The sequence below is a fragment of the Lissotriton vulgaris genome, unplaced genomic scaffold (genome assembly GCF_964263255.1).
Source record: "Lissotriton vulgaris unplaced genomic scaffold, aLisVul1.2 SCAFFOLD_1673, whole genome shotgun sequence".
Lineage (NCBI taxonomy): Eukaryota > Metazoa > Chordata > Amphibia > Caudata > Salamandridae > Lissotriton > Lissotriton vulgaris.
In genome coordinates, this window is record NW_028241535.1 from 390,862 (window position 1) to 407,139 (window position 16,278).

General features: G+C 40.9%; 20 non-coding genes across 20 annotated transcripts; 7 read left to right on the forward strand and 13 right to left on the reverse strand.

Annotated features, from left to right (window-relative positions):
- Positions 1-1,640: 1,640 nt before the first annotated feature.
- TRNAS-GCU (transfer RNA serine (anticodon GCU)) lies at positions 1,641-1,722 on the reverse strand. Its single transcript has one exon. It is a non-coding gene; the product is annotated as a tRNA-Ser (tRNA).
- Positions 1,723-2,011: 289 nt separating this feature from the next.
- TRNAI-UAU (transfer RNA isoleucine (anticodon UAU)) lies at positions 2,012-2,106 on the forward strand. Its single transcript has 2 exons — positions 2,012-2,049; positions 2,071-2,106. It is a non-coding gene; the product is annotated as a tRNA-Ile (tRNA).
- Positions 2,107-3,276: 1,170 nt separating this feature from the next.
- On the reverse strand, positions 3,277-3,348 carry TRNAT-UGU (transfer RNA threonine (anticodon UGU)). The gene has a single exon. It is a non-coding gene; the product is annotated as a tRNA-Thr (tRNA).
- Positions 3,349-3,942: 594 nt separating this feature from the next.
- TRNAS-GCU (transfer RNA serine (anticodon GCU)) lies at positions 3,943-4,024 on the reverse strand. Its single transcript has one exon. It is a non-coding gene; the product is annotated as a tRNA-Ser (tRNA).
- Positions 4,025-4,313: 289 nt separating this feature from the next.
- Positions 4,314-4,406, forward strand: TRNAA-UGC (transfer RNA alanine (anticodon UGC)). The gene is given in 2 exon segments: positions 4,314-4,363; positions 4,371-4,406. It is a non-coding gene; the product is annotated as a tRNA-Ala (tRNA).
- A 1,170-nt stretch (positions 4,407-5,576) lies between these two features.
- TRNAT-UGU (transfer RNA threonine (anticodon UGU)) lies at positions 5,577-5,648 on the reverse strand. Its single transcript has one exon. It is a non-coding gene; the product is annotated as a tRNA-Thr (tRNA).
- Positions 5,649-6,237: 589 nt separating this feature from the next.
- TRNAS-GCU (transfer RNA serine (anticodon GCU)) lies at positions 6,238-6,319 on the reverse strand. Its single transcript has one exon. It is a non-coding gene; the product is annotated as a tRNA-Ser (tRNA).
- Positions 6,320-6,608: 289 nt separating this feature from the next.
- Positions 6,609-6,703, forward strand: TRNAI-UAU (transfer RNA isoleucine (anticodon UAU)). Its single transcript has 2 exons — positions 6,609-6,646; positions 6,668-6,703. It is a non-coding gene; the product is annotated as a tRNA-Ile (tRNA).
- Positions 6,704-7,873: 1,170 nt separating this feature from the next.
- Positions 7,874-7,945, reverse strand: TRNAT-UGU (transfer RNA threonine (anticodon UGU)). The gene has a single exon. It is a non-coding gene; the product is annotated as a tRNA-Thr (tRNA).
- A 589-nt stretch (positions 7,946-8,534) lies between these two features.
- Positions 8,535-8,616, reverse strand: TRNAS-GCU (transfer RNA serine (anticodon GCU)). The gene has a single exon. It is a non-coding gene; the product is annotated as a tRNA-Ser (tRNA).
- Positions 8,617-8,905: 289 nt separating this feature from the next.
- On the forward strand, positions 8,906-9,000 carry TRNAI-UAU (transfer RNA isoleucine (anticodon UAU)). Its single transcript has 2 exons — positions 8,906-8,943; positions 8,965-9,000. It is a non-coding gene; the product is annotated as a tRNA-Ile (tRNA).
- A 1,184-nt stretch (positions 9,001-10,184) lies between these two features.
- TRNAT-UGU (transfer RNA threonine (anticodon UGU)) lies at positions 10,185-10,256 on the reverse strand. The gene has a single exon. It is a non-coding gene; the product is annotated as a tRNA-Thr (tRNA).
- Positions 10,257-10,847: 591 nt separating this feature from the next.
- Positions 10,848-10,932, reverse strand: TRNAS-GCU (transfer RNA serine (anticodon GCU)). Its single transcript has one exon. It is a non-coding gene; the product is annotated as a tRNA-Ser (tRNA).
- A 289-nt stretch (positions 10,933-11,221) lies between these two features.
- TRNAI-UAU (transfer RNA isoleucine (anticodon UAU)) lies at positions 11,222-11,316 on the forward strand. Its single transcript has 2 exons — positions 11,222-11,259; positions 11,281-11,316. It is a non-coding gene; the product is annotated as a tRNA-Ile (tRNA).
- Positions 11,317-12,484: 1,168 nt separating this feature from the next.
- Positions 12,485-12,556, reverse strand: TRNAT-UGU (transfer RNA threonine (anticodon UGU)). The gene has a single exon. It is a non-coding gene; the product is annotated as a tRNA-Thr (tRNA).
- Positions 12,557-13,145: 589 nt separating this feature from the next.
- On the reverse strand, positions 13,146-13,227 carry TRNAS-GCU (transfer RNA serine (anticodon GCU)). The gene has a single exon. It is a non-coding gene; the product is annotated as a tRNA-Ser (tRNA).
- Positions 13,228-13,516: 289 nt separating this feature from the next.
- On the forward strand, positions 13,517-13,611 carry TRNAI-UAU (transfer RNA isoleucine (anticodon UAU)). The gene is made up of 2 exons: positions 13,517-13,554; positions 13,576-13,611. It is a non-coding gene; the product is annotated as a tRNA-Ile (tRNA).
- Positions 13,612-14,781: 1,170 nt separating this feature from the next.
- On the reverse strand, positions 14,782-14,853 carry TRNAT-UGU (transfer RNA threonine (anticodon UGU)). Its single transcript has one exon. It is a non-coding gene; the product is annotated as a tRNA-Thr (tRNA).
- A 589-nt stretch (positions 14,854-15,442) lies between these two features.
- On the reverse strand, positions 15,443-15,524 carry TRNAS-GCU (transfer RNA serine (anticodon GCU)). The gene has a single exon. It is a non-coding gene; the product is annotated as a tRNA-Ser (tRNA).
- A 289-nt stretch (positions 15,525-15,813) lies between these two features.
- Positions 15,814-15,908, forward strand: TRNAI-UAU (transfer RNA isoleucine (anticodon UAU)). The gene is made up of 2 exons: positions 15,814-15,851; positions 15,873-15,908. It is a non-coding gene; the product is annotated as a tRNA-Ile (tRNA).
- Positions 15,909-16,278: the final 370 nt, after the last annotated feature.

Genomic DNA, 16,278 nt, shown 5'->3' on the forward strand with positions numbered 1-16,278 from the left:
AGAATAATAAATATGATGAATACATTGTTGTCACGGGATAACCATAAACTGAGGAGCTGCAAACAGTGCTGTGTCAGCTACATACAATAAAATTTAACTCAAAGAAATATCAAAAGAAGAGCATCATCATATTAAAGTTTCTAGTCAACATAAGAGTTGCACCATAGCAGCTTATGGTGCTTTCTGCTCAGATTGTGCCTCCAATCCCACATTGACTTTTTTAGTTCTTTGCAATTTTAAAAAACAATTCCTGCTCAAAGCTAGCTTTTCAAAACCATTCAACCTATTACATTTATTTCTCTAACCTGTGAATGTGGTCCATGTTCTCTTTTCCTCATTCCCATCATGATACTCCCTTTCCAGAAACCAAGTTCACTTCTTTATCCAGCCCACCCATCCAAGGTCACCAAATCTATGAAGCAATTCTGCTTTTTCTCACATTCTCTCCATGTACAAGATACCTTGTATCAATTGAATGGACAGCAGGAGAGGTGAATATTTATGGTTAGTGGGGGTGGGGTTTTGAAGATTAACCTCATTTGACTAAGAGCCGGGGTATCTGGGAGAAAAAGTATTTTAAGGGGGATGAAGTTCATATCTCCTTGGTGAAATTTCTAGAGCCTTATTTCATCCTTTCTGTGGATGCAGACTCAGTCGGAACAGACGTCCTAGTCCTCGCTCTGCCTTTCAAAGGAACTTTAAATATGCATGGCTTATTTGGCTTTGCCCGGCAGGGCTTGCCCGGCGGGGTGAGAATGGCGTTTGGGGCTTGCCCGGCGGGGTGAGAATGGCGTTTGTCAGGCGTTCGTCAGGCGATCGGAAGGGGTGAGGCAATAGTTTATGGTTCAATGGTTTTCATGAAGTCTTCTTGATAAGATGAAAGATGGAAAGGGAAGCTTGTCAATAAGCAAACTTAAGACAAGGTGTGACTCCTAGAAAGAATGACTTGAAAACAACATACAGAAACACACATATAAAAAGGCCCTGATGAGGCTTGAACTCATGACCCCTGGTTAACAAGACCAGTGCTCTGCCACTGAGCTACAAGGATGGTCTGCCTGCAGTTTGTAAATCGCAACATGTATTCTTACTGCGGTATGAAGATATCTATGATTTTGAGACTCTGTATGGAAATGCAGTTGCATTTGAATGTCTACATGCGTGCACAAATCGAAGAGCATGCTTAAGACACTTTTCTTGAAAGTAGGAAAAACTCCATTTTGATTTGAGAACATAAGAGTATTCACATTTATGACCATACTGAAAGCTCTAGTGAGTATGTCCGCAATCAGTGACAGATAGAGAACTCACTTATTAGAAGTGATCTGTCTCTGTGGGGCAGACAAATGTAAACACTCATACACTTGAGACGGCTGAAACTTTAGGAGTAAGAAATGCTTTCTTATCAGTCTATCTATCCAAACTGGTTGGAAGGCCAGGAGTGAGGAATAGGCAATCCTCTGGACACTTCATGAAAGATCTAATTTCAATTAAGCACAAAATACTTCCCTTTATTTGACATAAATGCCATAATGGAATAGTCAGTTGGGCCCTTCTAGTGGATTATGGCAGTGTCTTGAAAGAGAGTGTAATTGTACTACGAGACATGCTCACCTTCAAAAGAGTGTCTGATGGCTTTCCGATGAAGGTGGGATTCGAACCCACGCGTGCAGAGCACAATGGATTAGCAGTCCATCGCCTTAACCACTCGGCCACCTCGTCTGCCTTGGGGGCCTATATTTCATTTTTGGTGAAATTCTAACTATGTGCTAATTAAAAATAAGCATAAGTTTATCCTAGACTGTGTCAGAACGGCAAATGTATGGGGTGTTCAATAGACAGAGCACACGATATAGCAGAATTATCAAATCTATTCCATTTGGACTGTATTTTTAATTGTCATGATAACATGCTAGCATGTGAGTCGATCTTGCACAGTGAATAATGGAGCAGTGCAGTATCTACTTGGTTAGCACTAGATGGCTCAAATGGGGAGAAATGAAAACAGTGAGCTCCAGTGGCGCAATCGGTTAGCGCGCGGTACTTATACAGCAGTACTTGCACTGAGCCATGCTGAGGTTGTGAGTTCGAGCCTCACCTGGAGCAGTTGATTGGTTTTCATAAACCATTTCACTAAAAGTAAAGATTAGACTCAGAATAAAGACGGCTCTTGCTAGAGAGTCTTAACTTCTTTTCAGGATCTGCGTGTCCGACTCCTCCAGGTGCCAAATATCACATATCCTATGCGATTCTCCTTATAAACATTCAATGATGTACCATCTTGCATAGCATGCAAACACCACATCAGTGCATTTAAAAATACTTTTGTAGAATAATAAATATGATGAATACATTGTTGTCACGGGATAACCATAAACTGAGGAGCTGCAAACAGTGCTGTGTCAGCTACATACAATAAAATTTAACTCAAAGAAATATCAAAAGAAGAGCATCATCATATTAAAGTTTCTAGTCAACATAAGAGTTGCACCATAGCAGCTTATGGTGCTTTCTGCTCAGATTGTGCCTCCAATCCCACATTGACTTTTTTAGTTCTTTGCAATTTTAAAAAACAAATCCTGCTCAAAGCTAGCTTTTCAAAACCATTCAACCTATTACATTTATTTCTCTAACCTGTGAATGTGGTCCATGTTCTCTTTTCCTCATTCCCATCATGATACTCCCTTTCCGGAAACCAAGTTCACTTCTTTATCCAGCCCACCCATCCAAGGTCACCAAATCTATGAAGCAATTCTGCTTTTTCTCACATTCTCTCCATGTACAAGATACCTTGTATCAATTGAATGGACAGCAGGAGAGGTGAATATTTATGGTTAGTGGGGGTGGGGGTTTGAAGATTAACCTCATTTGACTAAGAGCCGGGGTATCTGGGAGAAAAAGTATTTTAAGGGGGATGAAGTTCATATCTCCTTGGTGAAATTTCTAGAGCCTTATTTCATCCTTTCTGTGGATGCAGACTCAGTCGGAACAGACGTCCTAGTCCTCGCTCTGCCTTTCAAAGGAACTTTAAATATGCATGGCTTATTTGGCTTTGCCCGGCAGGGCTTGCCCGGCGGGGTGAGAATGGCGTTTGTCAGGCGTTCGTCAGGCGATCGGAAGGGGTGAGGCAATAGTTTATGGTTCAATGGTTTTCATGAAGTCTTCTTGATAAGATGAAAGATGGAAAGGGAAGCTTGTCAATAAGCAAACTTAAGACAAGGTGTGACTCCTAGAAAGAATGACTTGAAAACAACATACAGAAACACACATATAAAAAGGCCCTGATGAGGCTTGAACTCATGACCCCTGGTTTACAAGACCAGTGCTCTGCCACTGTGCTACAAGGCCGGTCTGCCTGCAGTTTGTAAATCGCAACATGTATTCTTACTGCGGTATGAAGATATCTATGATTTTGAGACTCTGTATGGAAATGCAGTTGCATTTGAATGTCTACATGCGTGCACAAATCGAAGAGCATGCTTAAGACACTTTTCTTGAAAGTAGGAAAAACTCCATTTTGATTTGAGAACATAAGAGTATTCACATTTATGACCATACTGAACTGAAAGCTCTAGTGAGTATGTCCGCAATCAGTGACAGATAGAGAACTCACTTATTAGAAGTGATCTGTCTCTGTGGGGCAGACAAATGTAAACACTCATACACTTGAGACGGCTGAAACTTTAGGAGTAAGAAATGCTTTCTTATCAGTCTATCTATCCAAACTGGTTGGAAGGCCAGGAGTGAGGAATAGGCAATCCTCTGGACACTTCATGAAAGATCTAATTTCAATTAAGCACAAAATACTACCCTTTATTTGACATAAATGCCATAATGGAATAGTCAGTTGGGCCCTTCTAGTGGATTATGGCAGTGTCTTGAAAGAGAGTGTAATTGTACTACGAGACATGCTCACCTTCAAAAGAGTGTCTGATGGCTTTCCGACGAAGGTGGGATTCGAACCAACGCGTGCAGAGCACAATGGATTAGCAGTCCATCGCCTTAACCACTCGGCCACCTCGTCTGCCTTAGGAGCCTATATTTCATTTTTGGTGAAATTCTAACTATGTGCTAATTAAAAATAAGCATAAGTTTATCCTAGACTGTGTCAGAACGGCAAATGTATGGGGTGTTCAATAGACAGAGCACACGATATAGCAGAATTATCAAATCAATTCCATTTGGACTGTATTTTTAATAGTCATGATAACATGCTAGCATGTGAGTCGATCTTGCACAGTGAATAATGGAGCAGTGCAGTATCTACTTGGTTAGCACTAGATGGCTCAAATAGGGAGAAATGAAAACAGTGAGCTCCAGTGGCGCAATCGGTTAGCGCGGTACTTATACAGCAGTACTTGCACTGAGCCATGCTGAGGTTGTGAGTTCGAGCCTCACCTGGAGCAGTTGATTGGTTTTCATAAACCATTTCACTAAAAGTAAAGTTTAGACTCAGAATAAAGACGGCTCTTGCTATAGAGTCTTAACTTCTTTTCAGGATCTGCGTGTCCGACTCCTCCAGGTGCCAAATATCACATATCCTATGCGATGCTCCTTATAAACATTCAATGATGTACCATCTTGCATAGCATGCAAACACCACATCAGTGCATTTAAAAATACTTTTGTAGAATAATAAATATGATGAATACATTGTTGTCACGGGATAACCATAAACTGAGGAGCTGCAAACAGTGCTGTGTCAGCTACATACAATAAAATTTAACTCAAAGAAATATCAAAAGAAGAGCATCATCATATTAAAGTTTCTAGTCAACATAAGAGTTGCACCATAGCAGCTTATGGTGCTTTCTGCTCAGATTGTGCCTCCAATCCCACATTGACTTTTTTAGTTATTTGCAATTTTAAAAAACAATTCCTGCTCAAAGCTAGCTTTTCAAAACCATTCAACCTATTACATTTATTTCTCTAACCTGTAAATGTGGTCCATGTTCTCTTTTCCTCATTCCCATCATGATACTCCCTTTCCAGAAACCAAGTTCACTTCTTTATCCAGCCCACCCATCCAAGGTCACCAAATCTATGAAGCAATTCTGCTTTTTCTCACATTCTCTCCATGTACAAGATACCTTGTATCAATTGAATGGACAGCAGGAGAGGTGAATATTTATGGTTAGTGGGGGTGGGGTTTTGAAGATTAACCTCATTTGACTAAGAGCCGGGGTATCTGGGAGAAAAAGTATTTTAAGGGGGATGAAGTTCATATCTCCTTGGTGAAATTTCTAGAGCCTTATTTCATCCTTTCTGTGGATGCAGACTCAGTCGGAACAGACGTCCTAGTCCTCGCTCTGCCTTTCAAAGGAACTTTAAATATGCATGGCTTATTTGGCTTTGCCCGGCGGGGCTTGCCCGGCGGGGTGAGAATGGCGTTTGTCAGGCGTTCATCAGGCGATCGGAAGGGGTGAGGCAATAGTTTATGGTTCAATGGTTTTCATGAAGTCTTCTTGATAAGATGAAAGATGGAAAGGGAAGCTTGTCAATAAGCAAACTTAAGACAAGGTGTGACTCCTAGAAAGAATGACTTAAAAACAACATACAGAAACACACATATAAAAAGACCCTGATGAGGCTTGAACTCATGACCCCTGGTTTACAAGACCAGTGCTCTGCCACTGAGCTACAAGGCCGGTCTGCCTGCAGTTTGTAAATCGCAACATGTATTCTTACTGCGGTATGAAGATATCTATGATTTTGAGACTCTGTATGGAAATGCAGTTGCATTTGAATGTCTACATGCGTGCACAAATCGAAGAGCATGCTTAAGACACTTTTCTTGAAAGTAGGAAAAACTCCATTTTGATTTGAGAACATAAGAGTATTCACATTTATGACCATACTGAAAGCTCTAGTGAGTATGTCCGCAATCAGTGACAGATAGAGAACTCACTTATTAGAAGTGATCTGTCTCTGTGGGGCAGACAAATGTAAACACTCATACACTTGAGACGGCTGAAACTTTAGGAGTAAGAAATGCTTTCTTATCAGTCTATCTATTTAAACTGGTTGGAAGGCCAGGAGTGAGGAATAGGCAATCCTCTGGACACTTCATGAAAGATCTAATTTCAATTAAGCACAAAATACTTCCCTTTATTTGACATAAATGCCATAATGGAATAGTCAGTTGGGCCCTTCTAGTGGATTATGGCAGTGTCTTGAAAGAGAGTGTAATTGTACTACGAGACATGCTCACCTTCAAAAGAGTGTCTGATGGCTTTCCGACGAAGGTGGGATTCGAACCCACGCGTGCAGAGCACAATGGATTAGCAGTCCATCGCCTTAACCACTCGGCCACCTCGTCTGCCTTAGGGGCCTATATTTCATTTTTGGTGAAATTTTAACTATGTGCTAATTAAAAATAAGCATAAGTTTATCCTAGACTGTGTCAGAACGGCAAATGTATGGGGTGTTCAATAGACAGAGCACACGATATAGCAGAATTATCAAATCTATTCCATTTGGACTGTATTTTTATTGGTCATGATAACATGCTAGCATTTGAGTCGATCTTGCACAGTGAATAATGGAGCAGTGCAGTATCTACTTGGTTAGCACTAGATGGCTCAAATGGGGAGAAGTGAAAACAGTGAGCTCCAGTGGCGCAATCGGTTAGCGCGCGGTACTTATACAGCAGTACTTGCACTGAGCCATGCCGAGGTTGTGAGTTCGAGCCTCACCTGGAGCAGTTGATTGGTTTTCATAAACCATTTCACTAAAAGTAAAGATTAGACTCAGAATAAAGACGGCTCTTGCTAGAGAGTCTTAACTTCTTTTCAGGATCTGCGTGTCCGACTCCTCCAGGTGCCAAATATCACATATCCTATGCGATGCTCCTTATAAACATTCAATGATGTACCATCTTGCATAGCATGCAAACACCACATCAGTGCATTTAAAAATACTTTTGTAGAATAATAAATATGATGAATACATTGTTGTCACGGGATAACCATAAACTGAGGAGCTGCAAACAGTGCTGTGTCAGCTACATACAATAAAATTTAACTCAAAGAAATATCAAAAGAAGAGCATCATCATATTAAAGTTTCTAGTCAACATAAGAGTTGCACCATAGCAGCTTATGGTGCTTTCTGCTCAGATTGTGCCTCCAATCCCACATTGACTTTTTTAGTTCTTTGCAATTTTAAAAAACAATTCCTGCTCAAAGCTAGCTTTTCAAAACCATTCAACCTATTACATTTATTTCTCTAACCTGTGAATGTGGTCCATGTTCTCTTTTCCTCATTCCCATCATGATACTCCCTTTCCAGAATCCAAGTTCACTTCTTTATCCAGCCCACCCATCCAAGGTCACCAAATCTATGAAGCAATTCTGCTTTTTCTCACATTCTCTCCATGTACAAGATACCTTGTATCAATTGAATGGACAGCAGGAGAGGTGAATATTTATGGTTAGTGGGGGTGGGGTTTTGAAGATTAACCTCATTTGACTAAGAGCCGGGGTATCTGGGAGAAAAAGTATTTTAAGGGGGATGAAGTTCATATCTCCTTGGTGAAATTTCTAGAGCCTTATTTCATCCTTTCTGTGGATGCAGACTCAGTCGGAACAGACGTCCTAGTCCTCGCTCTGCCTTTCAAAGGAACTTTAAATATGCATGGCTTATTTGGCTTTGCCCGGCAGGGCTTGCCCGGCGGGGTGAGAATGGCGTTTGTCAGGCGTTCGTCAGGCGATCGGAAGGGGTGAGGCAATAGTTTATGGTTCAATGGTTTTCATGAAGTCTTCTTGATAAGATGAAAGATGGAAAGGGAAGCTTGTCAATAAGCAAACTTAAGACAAGGTGTGACTCCTAGAAAGAATGACTTGAAAACAACATACAGAAACACACATATAAAAAGGCCCTGATGAGGCTTGAACTCATGACCCCTGGTTTACAAGACCAGTGCTCTGCCACTGTGCTACAAGGCCGGTCTGCTTGCAGTTTGTAAATCGCAACATGTATTCTTACTGCGGTATGAAGATATCTATGATTTTGAGACTCTGTATGGAAATGCAGTTGCATTTGAATGTCTACATGCGTGCACAAATCGAAGAGCATGCTTAAGACACTTTTCTTGAAAGTAGGAAAAACTCCATTTTGATTTGAGAACATAAGAGTATTCACATTTATGACCATACTGAAAGCTCTAGTGAGTATGTCCGCAATCAGTGACAGATAGAGAACTCACTTATTAGAAGTGATCTGTCTCTGTGGGGCAGACAAATGTAAACACTCATACACTTGAGACGGCTGAAACTTTAGGAGTAAGAAATGCTTTCTTATCAGTCTATCTATTTAAACTGGTTGGAAGGCCAGGAGTGAGGAATAGGCAATCCTCTGGACACTTCATGAAAGATCTAATTTCAATTAAGCACAAAATACTTCCCTTTATTTGACATAAATGCCATAATGGAATAGTCAGTTGGGCCCTTCTAGTGGATTATGGCAGTGTCTTGAAAGAGAGTGTAATTGTACTACGAGACATGCTCACCTTCAAAAGAGTGTCTGATGGCTTTCCGACGAAGGTGGGATTCGAACCCACGCGTGCAGAGCACAATGGATTAGCAGTCCATCGCCTTAACCACTCGGCCACCTCGTCTGCCTTAGGGGCCTATATTTCATTTTTGGTGAAAGTTTAACTATGTGCTAATTAAAAATAAGCATAAGTTTATCCTAGACTGTGTCAGAACGGCAAATGTATGGGGTGTTCAATAGACAGAGCACACGATATAGCAGAATTATCAAATCTATTCCATTTGGACTGTATTTTTATTGGTCATGATAACATGCTAGCATTTGAGTCGATCTTGCACAGTGAATAATGGAGCAGTGCAGTATCTACTTGGTTAGCACTAGATGGCTCAAATGGGGAGAAGTGAAAACAGTGAGCTCCAGTGGCGCAATCGGTTAGCGCGCGGTACTTATACAGCAGTACTAGCACTGAGCCATGCCGAGGTTGTGAGTTCGAGCCTCACCTGGAGCAGTTGATTGGTTTTCATAAACCATTTCACTAAAAGTAAAGATTAGACTCAGAATAAAGACGGCTCTTGCTAGAGAGTCTTAACTTCTTTTCAGGATCTGCGTGTCCGACTCCTCCAGGTGCCAAATATCACATATCCTATGCGATGCTCCTTATAAACATTCAATGATGTACCATCTTGCATAGCATGCAAACACCACATCAGTGCATTTAAAAATACTTTTGTAGAATAATAAATATGATGAATACATTGTTGTCACGGGATAACCATAAACTGAGGAGCTGCAAACAGTGCTGTGTCAGCTACATACAATAAAATTTAACTCAAAGAAATATCAAAAGAAGAGCATCATCATATTAAAGTTTCTAGTCAACATAAGAGTTGCACCATAGCAGCTTATGGTGCTTTCTGCTCAGATTGTGCCTCCAATCCCACATTGACTTTTTTAGTTCTTTGCAATTTTAAAAAACAATTCCTGCTCAAAGCTAGCTTTTCAAAACCATTCAACCTATTACATTTATTTCTCTAACCTGTGAATGTGGTCCATGTTCTCTTTTCCTCATTCCCATCATGATACTCCCTTTCCAGAATCCAAGTTCACTTCTTTATCCAGCCCACCCATCCAAGGTCACCAAATCTATGAAGCAATTCTGCTTTTTCTCACATTCTCTCCATGTACAAGATACCTTGTATCAATTGAATGGACAGCAGGAGAGGTGAATATTTATGGTTAGTGGGGGTGGGGTTTTGAAGATTAACCTCATTTGACTAAGAGCCGGGGTATCTGGGAGAAAAAGTATTTTAAGGGGGATGAAGTTCATATCTCCTTGGTGAAATTTCTAGAGCCTTATTTCATCCTTTCTGTGGATGCAGACTCAGTCGGAACAGACGTCCTAGTCCTCGCTCTGCCTTTCAAAGGAACTTTAAATATGCATGGCTTATTTGGCTTTGCCCGGCGGGGCTTGCCCGGCGGGGCTTGCCCGGCGGGGTGAGAATGGCGTTTGTCAGGCGTTCGTCAGGCGATCGGAAGGGGTGAGGCAATAGTTTATGGTTCAATGGTTTTCATGAAGTCTTCTTGATAAGATGAAAGATGGAAAGGGAAGCTTGTCAATAAGCAAACTTAAGACAAGGTGTGACTCCTAGAAAGAATGACTTGAAAACAACATACAGAAACACACATATAAAAAGGCCCTGATGAGGCTTGAACTCATGACCCCTGGTTTACAAGACCAGTGCTCTGCCACTGTGCTACAAGGCCGGTCTGCCTGCAGTTTGTAAATCGCAACATGTATTCTTACTGCGGTATGAAGATATCTATGATTTTGAGACTCTGTATGGAAATGCAGTTGCATTTGAATGTCTACATGCGTGCACAAATCGAAGAGCATGCTTAAGACACTTTTCTTGAAAGTAGGAAAAACTCCATTTTGATTTGAGAACATAAGAGTATTCACATTTATGACCATACTGAACTGAAAGCTCTAGTGAGTATGTCCGCAATCAGTGACAGATAGAGAACTCACTTATTAGAAGTGATCTGTCTCTGTGGGGCAGACAAATGTAAACACTCATACACTTGAGACGGCTGAAACTTTAGGAGTAAGAAATGCTTTCTTATCAGTCTATCTATCCAAACTGGTTGGAAGGCCAGGAGTGAGGAATAGGCAATCCTCTGGACACTTCATGAAAGATCTAATTTCAATTAAGCACAAAATACTTCCCTTTATTTGACATAAATGCCATAATGGAATAGTCAGTTGGGCCCTTCTAGTGGATTATGCTAGTGTCTTGAAAGAGAGTGTAATTGTACTACGAGACATGCTCACCTTCAAAAGAGTGTCTGATGGCTTTCCAACGAAGGTGGGATTCGAACCCACGCGTGCAGAGCACAATGGATTAGCAGTCCATCGCCTTAACCACTCGGCCACCTCGTATGCCTTGGGGGCCTATATTTCATTTTTGGTGAAATTCTAACTATGTGCTAATTAAAAATAAGCATAAGTTTATCCTAGACTGTGTCAGAACGGCAAATGTATGGGGTGTTCAATAGACAGAGCACACAATATAGCAGAATTATCAAATCTATTCCATTTGGACTGTATTTTTAATTGTCATGATAACATGCTAGCATGTGAGTCGATCTTGCACAGTGAATAATGGAGCAGTGCAGTATCTACTTGGTTAGCACTAGATGGCTCAAATGGAGAGAAATGAAAACAGTGAGCTCCAGTGGCGCAATCGGTTAGCGCGCGGTACTTATACAGCAGTACTTGCACTGAGCCATGCCGAGGTTGTGAGTTCGAGCCTCACCTGGAGCAGTTGATTGGTTTTCATAAACCATTTCACTAAAAGTTTAGATTAGACTCAGAATAAAGACGGCTCTTGCTAGAGAGTCTTAACTTCTTTTCAGGATCTGCGTGTCCGACTCCTCCAGGTGCCAAATATCACATATCCTATGCGATGCTCCTTATAAACATTCAATGATGTACCATCTTGCATAGCATGCAAACACCACATCAGTGCATTTAAAAATACTTTTGTAGAATAATAAATATGATGAATACATTGTTGTCACGGGATAACCATAAACTGAGGAGCTGCAATCAGTGCTGTCAGCTACATACAATAAAATTTAACTCAAAGAAATAACAAAAGAAGAGCATCATCATATTAAAGTTTCTAGTCAACATAAGAGTTGCACCATAGCAGCTTATGGTGCTTTCTGCTCAGATTGTGCCTCCAATCCCACATTGACTTTTTTAGTTCTTTGCAATTTTAAAAAACAATTCCTGCTCAAAGCTAGCTTTTCAAAACCATTCAACCTATTACATTTATTTCTCTAACCTGTGAATGTGGTCCATGTTCTCTTTTCCTCATTCCCATCATGATACTCCCTTTCCGGAAACCAAGTTCACTTCTTTATCCAGCCCACCCATCCAAGGTCACCAAATCTATGAAGCAATTCTACTTTTTCTCACATTCTCTCCATGTACAAGATACCTTGTATCAATTGAATGGACAGCAGGAGAGGTGAATATTTATGGTTAGTGGGGGTGGGGTTTTGAAGATTAACCTCATTTGACTAAGAGCCGGGGTATCTGGGAGAAAAAGTATTTTAAGGGGGATGAAGTTCATATCTCCTTGGTGAAATTTCTAGAGCCTTATTTCATCCTTTCTGTGGATGCAGACTCAGTCGGAACAGACGTCCTAGTCCTCGCTCTGCCTTTCAAAGGAACTTTAAATATGCATGGCTTATTTGGCTTTGCCCGGCAGGGCTTGCCCGGCGGGGTGAGAATGGCGTTTGTCAGGCGTTCGTCAGGCGATCGGAAGGGGTGAGGCAATAGTTTATGGTTCAATGGTTTTCATGAAGTCTTCTTGATAAGATGAAAGATGGAAAGGGAAGCTTGTCAATAAGCAAACTTAAGACAAGGTGTGACTCCTAGAAAGAATGACTTGAAAACAACATACAGAAACACACATATAAAAAGGCCCTGATGAGGCTTGAACTCATGACCCCTGGTTTACAAGACCAGTGCTCTGCCACTGTGCTACAAGGCCAGTCTGCCTGCAGTTTGTAAATCGCAACATGTATTCTTACTGCGGTATGAAGATATCTATGATTTTGAGACTCTGTATGGAAATGCAGTTGCATTTGAATGTCTACATGCGTGCACAAATCGAAGAGCATGCTTAAGACACTTTTCTTGAAAGTAGGAAAAACTCCATTTTGATTTGAGAACATAAGAGTATTCACATTTATGACCATACTGAAAGCTCTAGTGAGTATGTCCGCAATCAGTGACAGATAGAGAACTCACTTATTAGAAGTGATCTGTCTCTGTGGGGCAGACAAATGTAAACACTCATACACTTGAGACGTCTGAAACTTTAGGAGTAAGAAATGCTTTCTTATCAGTCTATCTATCCAAACTGGTTGGAAGGCCAGGAGTGAGGAATAGGCAATCCTCTGGACACTTCATGAAAGATCTAATTTCAATTAAGCACAAAATACTTCCCTTTATTTGACATAAATGCCGTAATGGAATAGTCAGTTGGGCCCTTCTAGTGGATTATGGCAGTGTCTTGAAAGAGAGTGTAATTGTACTACAAGACATGCTCACCTTCAAAAGAGTGTCTGATGGCTTTCCGACGAAGGTGGGATTCGAACCCACGCGTGCAGAGCACAATGGATTAGCAGTCCATCGCCTTAACCACTCGGCCACCTCGTCTGCCTTAGGAGCCTATATTTCATTTTTGGTGAAATTCTAACTATGTGCTAATTAAAAATAAGCATAAGTTTATCCTAGACTGTGTCAGAACGGCAAATGTATGGGGTGTTCAATAGACAGAGCACACGATATAGCAGAATTATCAAATCTATTCCATTTGGACTGTATTTTTAATAGTCATGATAACATGCTAGCATGTGAGTCGATCTTGCACAGTGAATAATGGAGCAGTGCAGTATCTACTTGGTTAGCACTAGATGGCTCAAATGGGGAGAAATGAAAACAGTGAGCTCCAGTGGCGCAATCGGTTAGCGCGGGGTACTTATACAGCAGTACTTGCACTGAGCCATGCCGAGGTTGTGAGTTCGAGCCTCACCTGGAGCAGTTGATTGGTTTTCATAAACCATTTCACTAAAAGTAAAGTTTAGACTCAGAATAAAGACGGCTCTTGCTATAGAGTCTTAACTTCTTTTCAGGATCTGCGTGTCCGACTCCTCCAGGTGCCAAATATCACATATCCTATGCGATGCTCCTTATAAACATTCAATGATGTACCATCTTGCATAGCATGCAAACACCACATCAGTGCATTTAAAAATACTTTTGTAGAATAATAAATATGATGAATACATTGTTGTCACGGGATAACCATAAACTGAGGAGCTGCAAACAGTGCTGTGTCAGCTACATACAATAAAATTTAACTCAAAGAAATATCAAAAGAAGAGCATCATCATATTAAAGTTTCTAGTCAACATAAGAGTTGCACCATAGCAGCTTATGGTGCTTTCTGCTCAGATTGTGCCTCCAATCCCACATTGACTTTTTTAGTTCTTTGCAATTTTAAAAAACAATTCCTGCTCAAAGCTAGCTTTTCAAAACCATTCAACCTATTACATTTATTTCTCTAACCTGTAAATGTGGTCCATGTTCTCTTTTCCTCATTCCCATCATGATACTCCCTTTCCAGAAACCAAGTTCACTTCTTTATCCAGCCCACCCATCCAAGGTCACCAAATCTATGAAGCAATTCTGCTTTTTCTCACATTCTCTCCATGTACAAGATACCTTGTATCAATTGAATGGACAGCAGGAGAGGTGAATATTTATGGTTAGTGGGGGTGGGGTTTTGAAGATTAACCTCATTTGACTAAGAGCCGGGGTATCTGGGAGAAAAAGTATTTTAAGGGGGATGAAGTTCATATCTCCTTGGTGAAATTTCTAGAGCCTTATTTCATCCTTTCTGTGGATGCAGACTCAGTCGGAACAGACGTCCTAGTCCTCGCTCTGCCTTTCAAAGGAACTTTAAATATGCATGGCTTATTTGGCTTTGCCCGGCGGGGCTTGCCCGGCGGGGTGAGAATGGCGTTTGTCAGGCGTTCGTCAGGCGATCGGAAGGGGTGAGGCAATAGTTTATGGTTCAATGGTTTTCATGAAGTCTTCTTGATAAGATGAAAGATGGAAAGGGAAGCTTGTCAATAAGCAAACTTAAGACAAGGTGTGACTCCTAGAAAGAATGACTTAAAAACAACATACAGAAACACACATATAAAAAGACCCTGATGAGGCTTGAACTCATGACCCCTGGTTTACAAGACCAGTGCTCTGCCACTGAGCTACAAGGCCGGTCTGCCTGCAGTTTGTAAATCGCAACATGTATTCTTACTGCGGTATGAAGATATCTATGATTTTGAGACTCTGTATGGAAATGCAGTTGCATTTGAATGTCTACATGCGTGCACAAATCGAAGAGCATGCTTAAGACACTTTTCTTGAAAGTAGGAAAAACTCCATTTTGATTTGAGAACATAAGAGTATTCACATTTATGACCATACTGAAAGCTCTAGTGAGTATGTCCGCAATCAGTGACAGATAGAGAACTCACTTATTAGAAGTGATCTGTCTCTGTGGGGCAGACAAATGTAAACACTCATACACTTGAGACGGCTGAAACTTTAGGAGTAAGAAATGCTTTCTTATCAGTCTATCTATCCAAACTGGTTGGAAGGCCAGGAGTGAGGAATAGGCAATCCTCTGGACACTTCATGAAAGATCTAATTTCAATTAAGCACAAAATACTTCCCTTTATTTGACATAAATGCCATAATGGAATAGTCAGTTGGGCCCTTCTAGTGGATTATGGCAGTGTCTTGAAAGAGAGTGTAATTGTACTACGAGACATGCTCACCTTCAAAAGAGTGTCTGATGGCTTTCCGACGAAGGTGGGATTCGAACCCACGCATGCAGAGCACAAAGGATTAGCAGTCCATCGCCTTAACCACTCGGCCACCTCGTCTGCCTTAGGGGCCTATATTTCATTTTTGGTGAAAGTTTAACTATGTGCTAATTAAAAATAAGCATAAGTTTATCCTAGACTGTGTCAGAACGGCAAATGTATGGGGTGTTCAATAGACAGAGCACACGATATAGCAGAATTATCAAATCTATTCCATTTGGACTGTATTTTTATTGGTCATGATAACATGCTAGCATTTGAGTCGATCTTGCACAGTGAATAATGGAGCAGTGCAGTATCTACTTGGTTAGCACTAGATGGCTCAAATGGGGAGAAGTGAAAACAGTGAGCTCCAGTGGCGCAATCGGTTAGCGCGCGGTACTTATACAGCAGTACTTGCACTGAGCCATGCCGAGGTTGTGAGTTCGAGCCTCACCTGGAGCAGTTGATTGGTTTTCATAAACCATTTCACTAAAAGTAAAGATTAGACTCAGAATAAAGACGGCTCTTGCTAGAGAGTCTTAACTTCTTTTCAGGATCTGCGTGTCCGACTCCTCCAGGTGCCAAATATCACATATCCTATGCGATGCTCCTTATAAACATTCAATGATGTACCATCTTGCATAGCATGCAAACACCACATCAGTGCATTTAAAAATACTTTTGTAGAATAATAAATATGATGAATACATTGTTGTCACGGGATAACCATAAACTGAGGAGCTGCAAACAGTGCTGTGTCAGCTACATACAATAAAATTTAACTCAAAGAAATATCAAAAGAAGAGCATCATCATATTAAAGTTTCTAGTCA